Genomic DNA, 17,821 nt, shown 5'->3' on the forward strand with positions numbered 1-17,821 from the left:
GGTGGCCCCTTTCCAGCCCAGGTTTTGGCCTACAGTTCCCAGTATCCACTGACCAGCAGGGCTAATAGCCATGTCAACTTGGAGATCTTGGGAACTATAATCCAGAAGGTGAGTTTTCCAAGTGTGGCATCTCTTGGCGGATTTGTTTGGAGATGCCTCCACCTTGAGACAGGGGGCTTGACTTGATGAACATCCCCTTTAAATCCCGTAATAATCTTCATTTAAAAAAAAATACTCCACAAAACTTCATGGTGTGGATGTTTTGTAAGGTTCTTTTTTGTACAGACTGGCTCATACTCCTGTTCTCTCTGGCTCCAGTTTCTGAGCTGATAGACTGATAAGCACAGCAGCAGGTTGCCACCCTGCAGAAAGCTGCCAACAAGACAAGCATCACTGCAGCAGATGCTTGGGTTTGTAGGCCAAATGAGTACCCTATGGACCAACCAAATGCCGGCAACCACAGATGTGGAACTGGGCCACTTGACACCAGGCACACAACACACACAGCTCTGTCCAGCCAGGCAGGGACTTCCAGTAGAGCAGAAGGTCTGAGAGACTAATTAGCCCACTGAGCCAACACTCTGGCCGGGACCCCATTGTTCTGATATTTGCAAATACTCTTTAACAGAAGCCTGAAAGAAGCAGAGCAGAGGAGAGGCCCTTCTCTTGTCATCTACCTTTGTGTCTGGCAGACACCTGAACCTGTTGTGTCCCCCTCCAATGTGCCAGTGGGGCCAGGGGAAGGCTTTGCAGTTTCTTATCACTAGCTGGAGCAAATGTACAGTCTGGCTGTTGACATTACTGCAGTCTGAACTGGTTCTTGCAATTTGAAGGTACTACTTTTCCATAGTATGGGAAAGGACATTGTTGAGGACTCCCAGAAATGCAGCTAAGACAATCCTTATTTCTAGTAAGCAGCCCCAGGGTTTGGAAAAGATGCTTTTCTGGACCCTAGTACCCCAGATGCCCCAGATATCAAGGCTGTTGTAGCTGTAGCCTAAAAAGTAATTTTTTAAAAAATCTCTGGATGGGGAGGGGTCATCCAGAGATAGCAAGGAAGTTGGGTGTTTTGCAGAAAGTCTTTTTTGTTCACACCACAAATGAACATCACAATTTCCAAAGGGGATATCTGGAGTCCCACTTTTGAGGAAAATGTGAGATATAAATAAAGTGACTGATTGAAGCTCCCCTATGTTTTCTTAGAGTATGAGAGATGCCACATCTTGTATTTTTGGTATACCTCTCACTCTGTTCCAAACCAGTCCCCAGATATTGGATTTGTTATGTCCAGTTTGACATAGGCATGGACTTTAGGCCCATACAGAGAATGTTTGCTTTTCACTTCATCCACTCCACAGACAGATTTTGTTTGTTAAAACAATAGGCAACTAATTAATGCAGTCAAATAATCTTGATCACAATGAACTCTTGTGCTATTAATATAGATAGGAAGCGTCTCCTGGGAAGACATCACAGCCACCGGGGAAAGATGAATAACTGCCTGGAAAATGAAATGTTATACTAGAAAGAGCAAATTCTAGTTCTGATTGCAACAGTGGCCATCAGCAATGTTTTCACAGCCATGGTCATCAGTGTCAAATGAAATCTTATGCTTTTTGGAGGTCTCTTGCACATTAGATCATTACAGTTACAGAATTTTGATCTCACATCAACCATCATAGCTACACACATACACATACACATGTATGCATGCACACACATCCTCTCCACTGCTGTAAGTCCAATCAACTTAAACTGATTTTTTTTTTCTGAACAAGAATTCTCACACAAAGAAACACTGTTAAAATAATTTTCTTTTTGTTTTCTTTTAACAAGAGTGAGAACTTATATTGGAAATATTTACACAAAGAATGTGCCACTGGAGATGTGCTCATTTTAGTTGTCATATTTATATACTAGTCTCCCTTCAAGACCTTAAAGCAGCAGATGCTGGGTTTTCCCTTTCTCCTATTTCCATAAACCATCCTAGATTGATTTAATTCAACATTCCCATCAGTGCCCCATAGAAGTAACTACAATATGCCTGCGTCATTGAAGAAGAAGTCTTGGTGTGTCCCGGACGGGGCAATGGTGCATGTGCCCATGGCATGCGCACTGCACTGCACCACAGCACAAGCCCCATTACTTCCAATGGGGCTCAAGCATATGTGGAATTCCCCTTATGCAGGGAGGGGGGTCCAGAACAGATCCCCCATGTAAGGGAAGGGACCACTGCATAAAGCTACTAAAATGTTGATCAGGATTATTATAGGAATCTTGATAAAGGTATTACACAACCTTGAATTTTGGTTCTCTTCATGGATCACCTGATCTTTAATTCTAGAACTCCTTTTTGTTTTTCATTCTAAAGGCACTCAGACCACTGTAAACTCACATCATTTCTTCTAAATGGGGAGGCTGGTTCTAAAAAAATCTTGATAGTGAAGGGAGAGATACAGATCTGGCTTCACCATTAGGAAGAGTGAGGGGCTGCATCAAGCAAAAGATTTAAGCTGTCATGAAAAGTGAGAACATGGTTAGGGTTTTTACTTTGTTATTTTTGAAATTCAAGTGACAGGTATGAGGCAGAGGTGTTGTAGAGTTTTTGGGGTGGGAATTACTTGACTGGCTTTGGATGCTGTGTACTTTCAACCTGGGTGGACTGAATGTTTGCTGTTCTGCTTGTGGCAGAAAAACATCTGGAGCCATCTCTGTCCCAATATACTCAGTGGACATGAAAGGTACAAGCCAGCATGGTGTAGTGGTTTGAGCATTGGATTATAGCTTTGAAGACCAGGGTTTGATTCCCCAGTCAACCATGGAAACTCACTGGGTGAACTTGGGCAAGTCATCCTCTCTCATTCTCAGAGGACGGCAAAGGCAATCCTCCTCTGAACAAATCTTGCCAAGAAAACCCTGTAGTAGGTTTACCTTAGGATCAGCATAATTCCAAAAAATCTTGGAGGCACACAACAACAACATGGAAGGTATAGATAATCACCAGGGGCAGTAAAAGACACCTATCATGCAATGTTATACAGATTGCATTCTGTCTATTTAATTTCCTGTACTATTTTACAGGGGCCCATTCACACTACATAATTGTATCATTATGATTCCACTTTAACTCCACTTTAGGGAGATGTATTCACAATTCTTAGCCAGAGAGCCCCTAGTGCCTCTAACCCAGGATTCCATTGGACACAGCCACAGCATTTAAAGTGTAATTGTTGTGAAACTGTAGTGTGAAAGGTCCACAGTATGAAAACTGTTTAAATATAGCCCAAAAACTATCTCAGGCTTCCTATGTTTTCAGTTAAGATTGTATCAGAACAAAAGGGTTGATCTAATTTGCAGCCAGTGTTGCTACTATTTATCCATCTGCCTTAACCAACCCTCACTCACTGTTTCCCATCTAGAAAAATTCTGAAGCCCATATGGTGGCAATGCCTTTGTCAGACCAACCAAAAAAGCACAGTTTTTTCTGTGCAAGCTTTGCCACAATATGGACTCTGGAATTTGTTTAATGGTAAGCAAAGGTACCCCTGTATTTATATCTCCTGCAAAATGTCAAGTTTAACGGAACTGAGTTTTACAGGGAGAGATGCATGTGTTTTGAACTAAAGTCTTTTGCTGGCTTAATACTCGCTTCAGTATTTTTTCAGAACAGGGGAGATTTATACCCCACCTTTCTCCCATAGAAAATATACCAGTTCCTGGTATCTCATGTGGTTTTTTTAAAGATCTGTCAGTAGGCAACATGGAAGATATCTGCCTGACACCCAGAGTAGAAAGTACTGGGCTTGGTGGTCCAGTGGTTTCATTCAGAGTAAGCCACTTCCATCTATTCATAAAGTGAACCAAGAGGATGCTTCTCAGATACCATATGAGGCATCTGAACAGCTCAGTTTTTCTCTTCTTTCTCTACCTTCAAGGGACTGAGCTCATGTTGTACAATGCCTGTGGAGCTTCTTATAACTGAGCATGTGAATACTACTGGCAAACATAAAAGCTTGCGAACAATGAGCTGCAAAGCTCTATTGGTGAAGCACTTTTGGGACTACTTGTGCACTGAAAAGGTTGTTAAAATTTTAGATTCCGGGGGGGGGGGGGATCAAGGATACAGGTCTACAATGACATCAAAAACTGATGAAAAGATATATGCTTTAAGGAGTCTGAGACCTTCTTGACTCAACAGTGGAGGCAAACTGGATTAAGCATTTCTGGAACTATGATAGAAAAGGACTTAAGTTGCAGTGTCCATATAGCTATTACAAGCTGATATGACTATGTTAGCAATTAATGCTTAGGACTGGAAAACATAAAAATTGTTCTTATAAACCACTGAATTTTGGCCACCAGTGACAACTCTTAGACCTCCGTGTCATTGGGGCAGTGAATCCATTCTAGGTTCTAGAACAAAATGCTAACCAATGTGCTGAACCTCCAAATAGGTTCAGCATCCTGGATAGCTGCTTTAACATTCAGATTTAAAACCAGAGACTATTCACTGCCCCCTGATATGAAAATCACCAGCTTCCACTACGGGCCACTGTAGCTGAACTAAAGTACATTTGGACAACACCCCAAAACAAACAGACAACCATCAGATCAAACCAAATGAATAACTGTATCCTGATCACCTAACCAGTCTAGCACCAACATTATGCACCAACTGATGCTTCCACAAGCTTTTTCTGCAGAGTGGATTACAGGGCTCAGGCTAGAAGCAGAGGTCCAGTAACCTCAGCTAAGGTAATAACTGGTGTAACATCAAAGGTTATCAAATAAAAGGCCTCTTCACCTTGGTTGCCATCTTCATATCAAACATGAATACCAGGTTAAGAAACACCCTTCCTCCAGGAATGAACCTTAAGCTGGGATTTGTAGGGACAGCACCCCACCACACGCCACCCCTGAATCTGATAGGTTCATCCACTAGCAGTACTTGGCTAACCCAAGGCATTTTTGTATTTGACAACAAACATCAAATTGCCACTCTCACCTGCCCACCCTGGATTCAAGTGCATGAAGTAGAAAATCCAACAAGTGCCTCTCCCCTGCCCTGGCAGTAGAAAAACAAAGAGTAGCAACAAATTAAATGTTATGCTTTCATGACATTCAAAATCTGTTGTTTTGCTCTAACTAATCTTAGAGCTGGCCCTGCCCATCTTGTTTGGGCTAGGTTTTAAGTTGTCATGTCCTTTATCAAAAGGAGGGAGGCAGGGAGGGAGAATGAACACAAGGCTTCCAGTGGTACCAGCTGTATATTGGGACTCCACAGCCCATCAATGGCACATCAAGCTGGTACCTAGGTGTGTGACAGTAGTCATGCAGTGATGGAACTGAAAGCAGCTTATGATTTAGGAGCTTGGCATGATTCTTCTGCTGTTTCAGCTATTTCAATTAATCTCTCATCTATTGCATGAGATGCTTAAAATGAAGTGGACGTTGACTACCAGCCTATCAAAAACAAATTTGTCTCACACAGGATGGTGTGAATTATCCTCTGTCCAGCCATAGGACCTTGGGCCACCTATTTAATATCCAAGGTCCATGAAAGCCAGGGTGGTTGCTTTGAAGGCAGCTTACGTCTCATGAGTTTCAGTGGAAGTAAACAGGTTTAAGTATCAGAATGGCTTAAAGGGTTTTTTAGGTTTTTTACACACACACATGACATATATTTATTGTTGTTGCTTCTGAGAAAACATCTTAGGAGGTGTTGAGGTTCACTTCTCATGGAAATCTCATGCAGAATAAAAAGAAAGAAAATAACATAAAATAAAATTACAATAACTAGTAACGGAGTATATTTGTAGAACAGATCATTCCAGAACCTTAGAGGACCAATTTATACTTTCCAGCTACCCTTTAGAATCTAAAGTAGACTCTGTATCAGTGGATCACAATTTGGCTTTCCAGGTGTTTTGGACTTCAGTTCCCAGTGTCTCTGAAGACTGGTCCTTGCTGGCTGGGGCTTCTGGGAGCTGAACTTGAAAAATCTGGACCAATTGTAGACAAGCACTGCTCTAGATGTATATAATACAGGCCCTCTAAATTCAAGGTGATTTTCTACATAAACAGGCATTTTAACTTTAAAACAGCAATGGGCAATAGTCATGGGTTTGTAGGACAGTTTTCTCTACTTGGAACATTTTGGATGTCACATGGGCTGCCAAAAATGCCACACCTAATCCAAATCCAGAAGTGGTTAGGAGTCCACTTCTGGTGCTGATTTTTAAAAAAATGTTAAACTGTGTAGATGAGCCTTACAATCTGGTTGAAATGCAAATAGCTGTACCAAGAGGCTTCTATAATAGATCATTCATGGTGGGGAATGCAGAGAAAAGAAAAATAAGAGATATCTGGAGGTGCTGAGAGACCCACCTAAAAAATAAATTTTGTGCCCCATGCAGGCTCAGGGCTACATGCTATCCCATGTTGAAAATGTACATGTTGGAATGACTAGCCCCTGTTCATATGTCATTTAGAGATTCTCTCTTGAAGTTAATATGTCTGAATGGGAATACAATCCCATAATGCATAAGAAAAACACACACATTTACAGATGTGTGCATTGCATGGACGTGTGCACGCACGCATACACACACACACCAAGTCTAAATCCAAGACTTGTATAAAACAGTTCTCCATATGGGATTGTGAAGATTTTTTTCAATAAAGCAAAATCCTTTGCAGGCCTCCCTCAGGTATACACAAAACAAAGATATAACAATGCAGAAGTACAGGGCAAAACAACATTCCTCCAAAACATAAACAGATAGTTTCTATGTGGGATTAGTGAGCATTAGAACCATCTTTGTTTTAACATTCATAGTTCATGTTTTTGACTACAAGAAAACTCTACAGTTACATTTTGTGGAGGTTTCAGGAGGTGGTTTGCCAAATGGAAAAACATTTGGACATTTGGAAAAATCTTGCACATAAATTACCAAAGGCACTGAGCGTCTGAAAGAGAGAGAAAATCAAAGGCCAAGAAAAAGGAGCATGTGTGCCAAAGAAGGAGGGGTGTGCAGCTTGTGAGGAGAGGGGGAGCAAAAGAGCGATGTAATGATTTCTTTCTCCTGCAAAATGGGGAGCCAGCTTCCAAAGCATGTCCTATTCTCATAAAAGCATCTCGCTCAGGGGATGAGAAAACCCTCAAATTGATCAGATGAAGGTGGGATTTTTTTAATCCTTTTGGCCACCATTGATTACGTTAAGCACTGCATGCCTGTTGAAGATACAGAAAGCTCATTGTATGTCTCTCGCTATGGCAAAGGCTTACCACACTAGTTATTTCCCCCAATTTAAGGTGCCAAGTAGAAGGAACTGAAAGCAGGTTAAAAAAAAAGAAAGAAAGAAAAGACACAGATTAGGAAGTTTATGATAAAGAAGAGCCAGGTTCCTGGCTGACATGTGATATTTCTTTTGGCTATAAGCAGCCCTGCTTCTGCAAGACCATCAACTGAGTCTGGCTCACATTTCACTACTAAATCTGAGTCAACAATCTCTAATCTGGACACTGGGCTCGGGATCCAGGCTCAGGTTGCAGTTAGAGGCAGACAACAGGGACAGGGTGGAGGGGCTGGGTAGGTTGTGAGGTTGAATGTGTTAAGAGTGGAAAAAATACAACCTTTGTTTTCCATTGGACTGCCCACACACAGAACCAAGGCAAGGCCATGCGTGTCATTTTTCTGTCATCAAGCAAATGCTCCTCACTTGTCCTGAAATTGCATGTCCCTCACACTTATTTTAACTTAGTACACCAAGATATATTTGCCCCAGAATCACAGACACAAGTTTGTAGCAGAGCTCAGATTTGGAGTTCTTTTCATCTTTCTGACACATGATATCGTGACATAAGCTGCCTGCAGTGAAGTTGCTATGCAGATATACAATTTCTGGAAAGTTACACCAGGAAAGTGAATCCTTGCTGAAGGATTAGCATTTCACAAAGAGAAGCAGGATAAAATGGGGAGCAGTTAGGTTAAAAAGCTAAAAGGGATGGGGAAAAGAAAAAGAAAGAAAAGAAAAGAAAAGAGGGAGGAAAGTAAAATAAACCCTTATGAAAATAATCTCTTCTCCCTCCCTTTCCTTTTTTTAAAAAAGAATTTATAAGTAGGAACATATATGCTAGCTTTCCTGTTTTACAGGCTAGCTCAGTGTAACTATTGTTCATAATGTATGCATTGTGTGCTTAAAAACAGTCACAGAGTAATGGGAAAGATGGCATTGTGTTCATTCTTAATGCCATTCAGTGCTTTGTAATTGTTATTATTATTTTGAAAAAGCAAGAAGAGAAGTTTCAAGAAATTGGATGTCTGGGGCAGAAAGCCAAGAATATGCTAGCACCTTCCTGCCTCCTTAACTCTTTAGGTCAAATATTTGAACAAAAGTGCCACAAGTCAAAGTCAGCCTGATGGCAGTTAACAACAAACAGCTCTGTGTAGCAGGATCTTGGGATCCTGTTCCACCATTCCCTAACAGAGGAAATGGATTTATTCATTTATTTTTTAAGATATGGTTTTTCTGACAATGAAATAAGTATTTTCAGCAACATGCATGAACTGTAAAATATAGCCAGTTCAAATGACAAACTTTAAATATAAAGTTCTGCTTGATTTCCTACCCGTCACTGCCTTCCCAGCAGCTTTTCAAGTAAAGTACCTGTAAGCATTAAGGTTAAAAAAAGCCTCCTCAGAATTCATGAGGCCCTAAAGGTAAGGCAAAATCTGGTTCTATCACAACTTGTACGACAGACCATTCCTGATTCATGAGACCAAATGTGGCAAGATGTTCTTTAAAAAAAAGTTGTCAAGTCATATGCTCTGAAAAACTAAGATCTATATTTGAATGTGAAACATTCTTAAACTCTGGATAGTCCCTCCTGGGCTGGCCTTATAATTCAGTTGAGTCATGTAGGTGGCTATTAGGAGGTAGTACCAAGATGTTGACAGAGAGAGCTTTGCTTTGATGACTGCTTTGTGACCTCTGAACTAGCTTGCCACCTTCAGCTGTGGTGGAGGGATCTGCCCCACTGTCATTGCTGCAGAAAAAAAGCTCATCTACCTGTCCTCTAAAGCTTTTGTAAATGGAAGGGGTGCCACCTTGCTCTTTTCCACAGGCAGCAACATGTTTTGGGCTGGTCCTGCCTCTTTTAGTTTTCTGGGCAGCCACCAAATATAGGGTGGCATCCTGTTGGTAAATTATAATGGTGTTAAGTCTGATTTACACAATCACAATTTACGTTTAGGGTTTTTGTTAGGTTGGAATTCTGTCTGACCACACAATGACCAACTTTATCTGCCCCAATGCATCTTGTATGGCTGTCATCTCCAGGGGCCTTCCAAGGTCCCTGCAAAAGTCTGTTGCACATATTCTGCTATTGGATAATATCTGGATGTCTCCCTGCTAATCCCCCTGCTTTTTGACAATGCAGAAATGACTTCTGCACTGCTTTTTAAAGTGGGTTAGGGTCGTAGCATTACGAGGTGTAGCTACCTGATACACATGTCTCCTGATGAAGGACCTCAACCATAGTTGTTTGAAATGGTCCAATTACCTGATCTGCCTTGACCATTCCCAACTGAAAATGTTAAAATCCATATAAACAAACAGTTTCAACTTTTATATTTTAATTTGAAACCTGCAGACTATCGAATTAGATAATAAGTTTTCGGGAATGGGGAAAGGGTGCCAGAAGCACATACGATGCATATTAAATAACAAGATAAATCTAATATTAAAGGAAGTTCCCACCTGAATGAAAATCCAGCTTGCAAGATCTTCAGCAATGGCAATCCATCCTTGGTTTCTATCAAAGGTGGTATAGAAATGTTGTCATGTGTCAAGCGCACCTACCTGTTCTTATAAACTTATAAATAAAGGAGACCAAGTTTTGCAAAGGCAGCAAAGTTGTCTAATAGAGTTTGTGTTCTCCAGTGTTGGGTCCCTTCAGCCACCCTTCCATTGCACTCATCATGTCAGAGATGGAGACCCTGTACTGCAGGTTTTGTGGGACTATAGCTCTCATCATCCTTCATTACTGGAAATGCTGATTGATGGGAGCTGGAGTCCAGCAATGTCTAGAAGGCTACAGTTCCTTATCATTGTTCTACATATTACAAAGGTCCACTATATTCCTAGATCATACTGATCACACAATTGGAGCAATAGCATCACTGTGGTATTAAATGAAAAGTAAATCCAGCTGCTTAATCCCTGATTAAATTCTTTGTCAAAATACATGGAAGATGCCTGCTGATAAACAAGCACTTGGGGAGCAGGTTGTGATCAGCTGCGCTGCAGCAGTATAAATCCTCAGTGCAGATGGAAAACAGCCAAAAGTTCTTCCCATTATAAGCCTCTCTTTTTATTAAGCATGGCCAATGTGGGTGGAGTGGCTTTCCTCTTGTCAACTAATCAAAATCAGATTGGTCAAAAACTGAATTCAGATAGCTAATGGAAGATTAATGCATAATATTTTGACCCCTATTTTTCAGATTTTATCTTTGCTTTCTTTATCCACCATTCACATCTCAGGAAGTAAAGAGCTGAAATGTTGTCTCTGTACAGAAATGGATAAAGCTACTTTTAAAACATAATCTTCCTGGGGCTTTAAGCTATAGCAACTATAGTTTATGCTATGGGTTTTTTGGTGTTGTGTATGGAGGTATTCAGTACCTCCTTGGACAACAGTTTAGCCAGGTTGTGCAATGGCTTCCAAACAGCACTTGGGTGCAGTTCTCCAATCCAACCTTAATACCCACTGATGGGGCATGGGAATGCAATGACTGGTCACCTGCAACTGACCGCTCATCTGGCCTCCTTTACCCTCCCAGATGTCCGTGTAAACTATGTTGGTAGAACATCATTCTTTTGCAGCTTCAAATAGGATCTCGGAAAAGACCAGTGGCATCACTAAGGGGATAAGAGGCATGTGGCCTGCACTGAGTGACACCCCAGAAGAGGGGTGACACCCAGTCAGACCCTCTTGGCTTGCCACAGTGGCAGAGGCCTCTTCACAAGGAGACCTCCACCACCTCTGCTACTGCAACAAAGGAAAGAGCAGAGAGCTCCTCTCTCAGCTTGGTGGGTGCGGTAGCAGTAGAGGCCTTCTCACCGCCACCACCACAGCAAAACCTTTGGGCACCAGCACCAACTTGCACAGTCCCCACCCCCCTTGCACTGGGTGACATCAGGGGTGGATATGCCATTGGAAAAGACTGCTCCTTCAATTACTGTTTTTAAAATCACAGTTAAATATTGTGTTTTGTTTTGTTTTCTATAGCCTTTTGAATTTGTAAATGTATACTTTGTTATTATTGTTGTGTGCCTTCAAGTCATTTCCAACCTATGGTGCAAGAAATTGCAAGATTTCTTCAGAGGGGGTTTGCTTTTGCCTGGGGGTGAGAGAGTGTGATTTGCCCAAGATTGCCTGGTGAGTTTCCATGACCAAGCAAAGATCCAAACACTGATCTCCAGAGTCATACTTCAGTGCTCATACCACTACACCACACTGGCTCTTTTATATATGTGTATATTTGGGCTATTTGCTTAACTGCTTCTGTCCCCCGTATTCTTGTTTGTATTAGAATGCCACTTTTGGCAGGGAGGTTTGTTTTTATTGTTTTATTTTTGCATGGCACTGTGTGATGGCACTAAAATAAACAATAACGAAATGCCTTTATGCCAGTTTTTACGTTGAGAGGAGCAGGAGACATAGGCCAGCATCTACTTCTGTTGACACCCACTCAAAGTCAAACTGCATGTGGTGGTCACTTGTATCAGAGTTTTCTCTCCATTTGTGGCAGCTTTGTGTTTTTGAGGGATGCAGATCTGGCCCAAAGCAGAGCTGGAAATGCACCTCTCCCTCTTTCAAGTCAAGGGGCACAAGTACAAGATGTTGGCCAAGTTACTAGGTATCTGCAGCAGGAAATTCAACAAATACCTCTTTTCCTTGGCAAAAAAACCCACCAAAACCAACAACAAAAAAGACAACCATCTGGTTTAGTTCTATAATTCCCTGTCTGGTCATGACCACCTCACCCTGCCTAATGGTAGGATCAGGCCTACTTTGGGCTACTGCAATATACATTTTTGTTGAAGTAGGTATATGTATAGGTAGATATCGATCTACCTATCTCTGAACAAATCATGCAAACAACTGGAAGGACAATTTTCTAAGAAAAACTGCCATCCACAGAACAATTTCTTTTATTTGTAGCTTTTCCTCTAACCACCTTGAAGGAGATAATTTTGAGAGGGAAAATGGCTAACAAAGAATGAAATCAGAATCCTTCCCTCTCTGTGCCTCACAGCCTGAACTTTCCAAATTACCACCCAGCACATGATAGGCTCACTAGTCAATAACAGACTGACACAGGCTTCCAGGAAAAAATTTTTTTGGATAACAACTCCCAGAATCTTCTCATGCTGGCTGGAAATTGTAATCTAAAAGATAACTTTTCCAAGTTCTGTCCAAGACTAAGCTGGTTACCACATCTTTTTCAGAGATCAGAATGCTGTACCAACCTCCATTCCCTGGACTCACCTTTTAGCTGCTGCAGTCCCAGTCCATAAGCATTTAGTGACCAATGGAGAGTGGAGAGCATTACAGATGGAGAACACTGATTTTATCTACCCCCAGAGAACTCCCAAAGGTCTCAGCAGAATATGTCATTGTTTTCTTTGGGGATATGTAGACATAGCCAGATACTTATCCAGTGTCCCCTGCTCTCTACTAAATGGATATGGAATGGCTCCTGCAGGAGAGAAAAGGGGAGTCCTGAGGGATGGAGGAGGAGACATATTGTAGCTGTACCTGTGTAACTTTTATGCTATATCGCTCTGATACATGATCTTGGGCCCCATTCTCACTGGCACTTTTGCGCTGGAAGGAACTGGGAAGCTTCGTTTTCTCCCTCCCCAAATCCCTCCGGAAGCAAGTGCTGACTACCAATCAGGGGTATTTTAACCCAAATGCCCTCTTGGAGAAATTGGGTTTAAAATGAAGGTGCCTGGCTGTCAATCAAATGTCAGTTCCGCGATCGTCATAGGTGACGTTTCCAGCACTCATTGGGGAATCAGAAGTGTGCTTCCCTCCCTCCTTTTTTTTTTAAAAACCAGGCACCAGAATGCGCACATTTTGTCAAATTTAAAAACTTCTTGTGTGTGTTGTGGGCATTTGGGTCAGTGCAGGTTATGATCTGCCCTTGGCCCCATTTTCAACCCCAAAATGCAAGGTAATGTCATCTCTGCATCCCCCCTCCTTGCCGCCCCAGAATGCCTCATACACATGCAACAACAACAACAACAACAACAATAAATTCCTCACCTCGGAATGCCAGAAAAGCATGCGATGCCATGCATTTTTTGCTTTCCCTAGGCTACCCCTGAATTCCTTAGAGACAGTAGCAAAAGCATTCTGTGTGTATCAATTTGCCAATTTGCCAAATTGGAAACAGAAACATTGTAACATTCGCATTGTAGCATTTATTTGCAAAGGAAAAAAGCCTCTTGCAAAGTGCTCCTTTCAGCATTTCCTCTTTGCTGGAAGCGAGGAAATGAAAGGGAAAGTGAACAAGCAGCTAGCTACATTCTATCTAATATATATCTACCTGAAGCAAAAAACATGCACATTTTTTGCCAAAAATAATTAAAAAAAATAAAAATAAAAAGGGAAAGTTCCCTGTTGGAGAGCAGAGGGTTGGCTTGCTCTGGCCCTATGACCTGCCCTGAATTGACCCTTCCTCCTGCTCACATTCTATCTATATATCTATTGCAAAAAACATGCGCATGGACTGCCAAAAATAATTTTTAAAAAATCAAAATCAAAAGGGAAATGTCCTTGCTGGAGAGCAGAGGCTTGGCTTGCTCTGGCCCTCTGACCTGCCCTGAATTGACCCCGTCAGTCACCCTGATCCCCCCTTTTTGCCCCCTGTTATTTGCCTCCTGTCAGATTCCCCTTTTTTGCATCCTTCCTCTGGCTTCTTCCTCCTCCTCCTCCTTCACCCCGATGAGGGGAGGGAATGCCCTGACCACTGCTCTCCCTCTGACCTAAATCCCTTCCCTCAACTTGATCGGGGCAAGTTCATATTCAGCAGAACCCGGGTTTTTTCAAAAGAGACGGCTTTTTTCAAAACGAAATGCTTGTGCATGCCTCTGATTTACTTGTGGGAGATTCAGGGCCAATATAAACTTCACATGAAAGAATTGATTTCTGATCCGGGGTAAAGTGTAGTCTGAATGGCCTCTCAGTCTCAATTTTCTTCCAGTAGAGACGCAGTGGGATCAATTGAATTTATCATGATAATTAGTATGTACATTTCAAATTCTTGTTGTTGTGTACCTTCAGGTTATTTCTGACTTATGGCGACCTTAAGGTGAACCTATCATGGGTTTTCTTGGCAAGATTCATTCAGAGGGGGTTAACCTTTGCCTTTCTTTGAGGTTGACAGAGTGTGATTTGCCCAAGGTCAACCAGTGGGCTTCCATAATCAAATGGGAATTCAAACCCTGGGCTCCAGATTAGTAGTCCAATGCTCAAACCACTACACTTCACTGCCTTTCAGTTTTTAAATTACCTCAGGGAAAGCATCCATATGATTGAGTATGTGCAATCTGATGATCAGACAGAGGTTTTTGAATATGGTGGTGGGGAGGCTGAGTGAGACCAATGCATCAAAAAGGGCTATCCAAAGACAAAAGGATAGGTAATAATTGCATTCTGCCCAAGGTGGTTAGGGGGTCTAAGAAGCAGCATTACATTTTTGGCACATGCACCAGTTTCTCATTCTAAATCCTAAATATTAAGTTAAGTGACCATGCTGGCTCAAGGATTTTTCAGAATCACATTCAGAAAAGCAGCTTTTCAAAACTCTGGGAGGGGATAATGTCTCAGATTTCAAACACTTATAGGAGAAGTATGCCTGCAGCTCTGTTGGCCATAATCATATATAAAAATGCAGACAACTATCTGAGGAGGGTTCATTGGACCAAAGCAGGAAAAGGCGTAGGATAGAAGCACGAAGGGGTCCTTTCCTTCTCCTCCAGCACCAGAGGGAGGGCAAAGGTTGGTGATGAATTGGAAAAAACAAAAGAAGCAGAAACTGGGGAGCATTGAATGGATTCGACAGAAGAAACTGTCCCAAGATGTTTAACAAAACTGTTATTTTTTTAAAAGGCCAAAATATTTTGGTCTGTGTATACTCCCTTCAGACATGCTTTTGCCCTGATTAGACCTCCTCAGGCTGGACCCCTTTGCTTGTCTTTTGCAAATGCACCCTCAAAATGTGATTTTAATCACAGTACAGATTCTCATGAGTATAATTATAATTTATGTATGTGCATATCCAATAGGAGATATGGAGGAGAAAGAGAAAGATCCAAGTATTTTTACAGGAGGGAGAGAAGGGAGAGGATCCTCTGGAAGTTGGTCAAATGTACCAAGCAGAAGCCTAACCAAAAATGGGCATACTAGAGGAATGGTAAACATTACCTGAACTTAGCCTTCCACAGCTCAGGAACTCTGTTGGAAATCATCTTCCATAATGTGCCAGAGCTGCAGTAAGGCTCCAAAAATGCTACTTCATTGGAGGAAAGGAAAACAGGAATAGTCTTATGACAGTCAATGGCTTATAGGATGTGGTGAGGTTGGATGAGAACTGATATGTCTTATATCTCATTTTCCCCTCTCACCTCCTGTCTTTCAGAATGGAAAAGAAATTGGCTTGCTACTAATTTGGGTCTCTTAGAGTGTTACCTGCTTAATAAATAATGGCAAATCAGGGTTTGCAGTGTTAGACTTCACTGAAAGGCAACTAAAAACAAGTAATCAGATTTGAAGAATTTCACTAACTCTGCTCACTGATTACACCAAGAATTAATACTTTGGTTTCAGTAGGACATAGGCTTATTTTAAAATAATGCATAATATCTTTTGCTCTTCATTTACATTTACAATGGCACATGCGTTGGAGACGTGCTACACAGGATGATTATATTTACTGTACATATATTAAGCTATTTATGGTTGATTTTAATGAATATATTATTTTATGATATTTGTATAAAAGATGTGTTTAGTTCTTTTGAATTTAAACTTTTCATATATTATTGCATTTGTATCTTTATACTTGTAATTTCATTGTTGCCTTGGGGGGAATTGCTCAAAAAAGGGAACTTATAAGCATGTAAGCAATCCAATATATCACTCAGTTAGTCAGTGTTCTTGCTCTTGCTGTTATTACTGTTATTAACATGTATAGGGCAGCATCCTGTTAGTGACATATGAAAATGTAAACCCAGCTTGTGCTTGTATGTTTACTTTGTTTTCATTGGTGAGGTTGATATTCTCTTCCTCCTTCCACAACATCCACAGCCCCTCACAAAAGGACCCATCGTCATCACTGTGATAGCCCCCCCCCCCCCCATGGCCATTCCATGGATTAGGTAAGCCTCTGGCTATGTCCCCATAGCCAGATGTAAGCCAATGACATGACCATCTCTTGAGACTCTCAGAGCATTCCAGCTTTTCTCAGTGGAAGATGTACTCAGTTTGCATCTAGCTATGGAAAATAGCCAGACACATCTCCAGTCTTTCCTGTTCTCTGCAAGCAGTGGAATAGATGTATATCGGCAGGACTATTATAGCACAATACTTAGTCCTAGGGGTGGTGACAATGGAACTGTAGAAGAGTTCCACATGCTGAACTCTTATGCTATGCTTGACTATATATATTCTTGGCCATAAAATGTCTGCAATTTTCTTAGCTTGTTGTTGTTGTTGTTGTTAACTGCCTTTGAGTTGTCTTTGACTCATGGCAACCCTGTAAATGAGTCACCTCCAAGACTTCAACTGCCCTGCTCAGGTCCTGCAGGCTCAGGGCTGTAGCCTCCTTGCTTGAGTCTATCCATCTGGTATGTGGTCTTTCTCTCTTTCTGCTGGCATTCACCTTTCCTAACATTATTGTCTTTTTAGTGAGTCATCTCTTCTCATGATGTAACTGAAGTATGTCCACCTCAATTTAGTTATATTGGCTTCCAGGGAGATTCAGGCTTGATCTGCTCTAGGACCCAATTGCTTGTCTTTTTGGCTGTCCATGATATTCTCAGCACTGTTCTCCAGCACCACAACTCAAATGAATTGATTTTCTTTCCATCAGCTTTCTTCACTGCATGGTGCTAGAAATATATTAAAAGCATGGACTCTCCATACCCATGGACTTCCATTTTAGTAGATATGATGCAGCAGGGAAATGGAATCTGAGGTGGGGTGAGGTGGGAGAGGAAAGAAAGAATTGGGAGAGGAGTTCTGTTTCCTGATGAAGGGATACGGTCAGTTTGAATTCCCTCTTGCCATGATCTTCTTCCTTGGAGAAGGGTACCCTTTATTACCTGTCTAACAGGTGAGGCCACAGTATGCTGCTCTGAAAGAATGTAGATGTTTGGTCACAACTGCAGTACACAAAGAGGCTATAATTACATTAAGGCAGGAATTAACAACAGAAGGGCCCAGAATCAAATACACACACACACATACACACACTCACATGTCCCAGGGACTACTCTGTACTCCCAGTTGCCTGCTGAGATTTATGTACAGAGAAAATGACAGGACAGCCTGTGGGAAAATCCATTACAAGAGATGCCCTCTCCTTTGAAAAAAAAACCCTATTTGCTGACCACTCATGGAGTCAAGTAGAGGTGCAGTAGACAATTCATGAGGGATACAGCTATCACTGTACATCACATGCCTGAAGGAATCACGAAAGCTGTGTTCTCTCAAATGAGAAACGTGGAGAAAACATGTTAGATT

Source organism: Sceloporus occidentalis, unplaced genomic scaffold (genome assembly GCF_023333645.1).
Source record: "Sceloporus occidentalis isolate IW3139 unplaced genomic scaffold, rSceOcc1.0.p SCAF_6, whole genome shotgun sequence".
Lineage (NCBI taxonomy): Eukaryota > Metazoa > Chordata > Lepidosauria > Squamata > Phrynosomatidae > Sceloporus > Sceloporus occidentalis.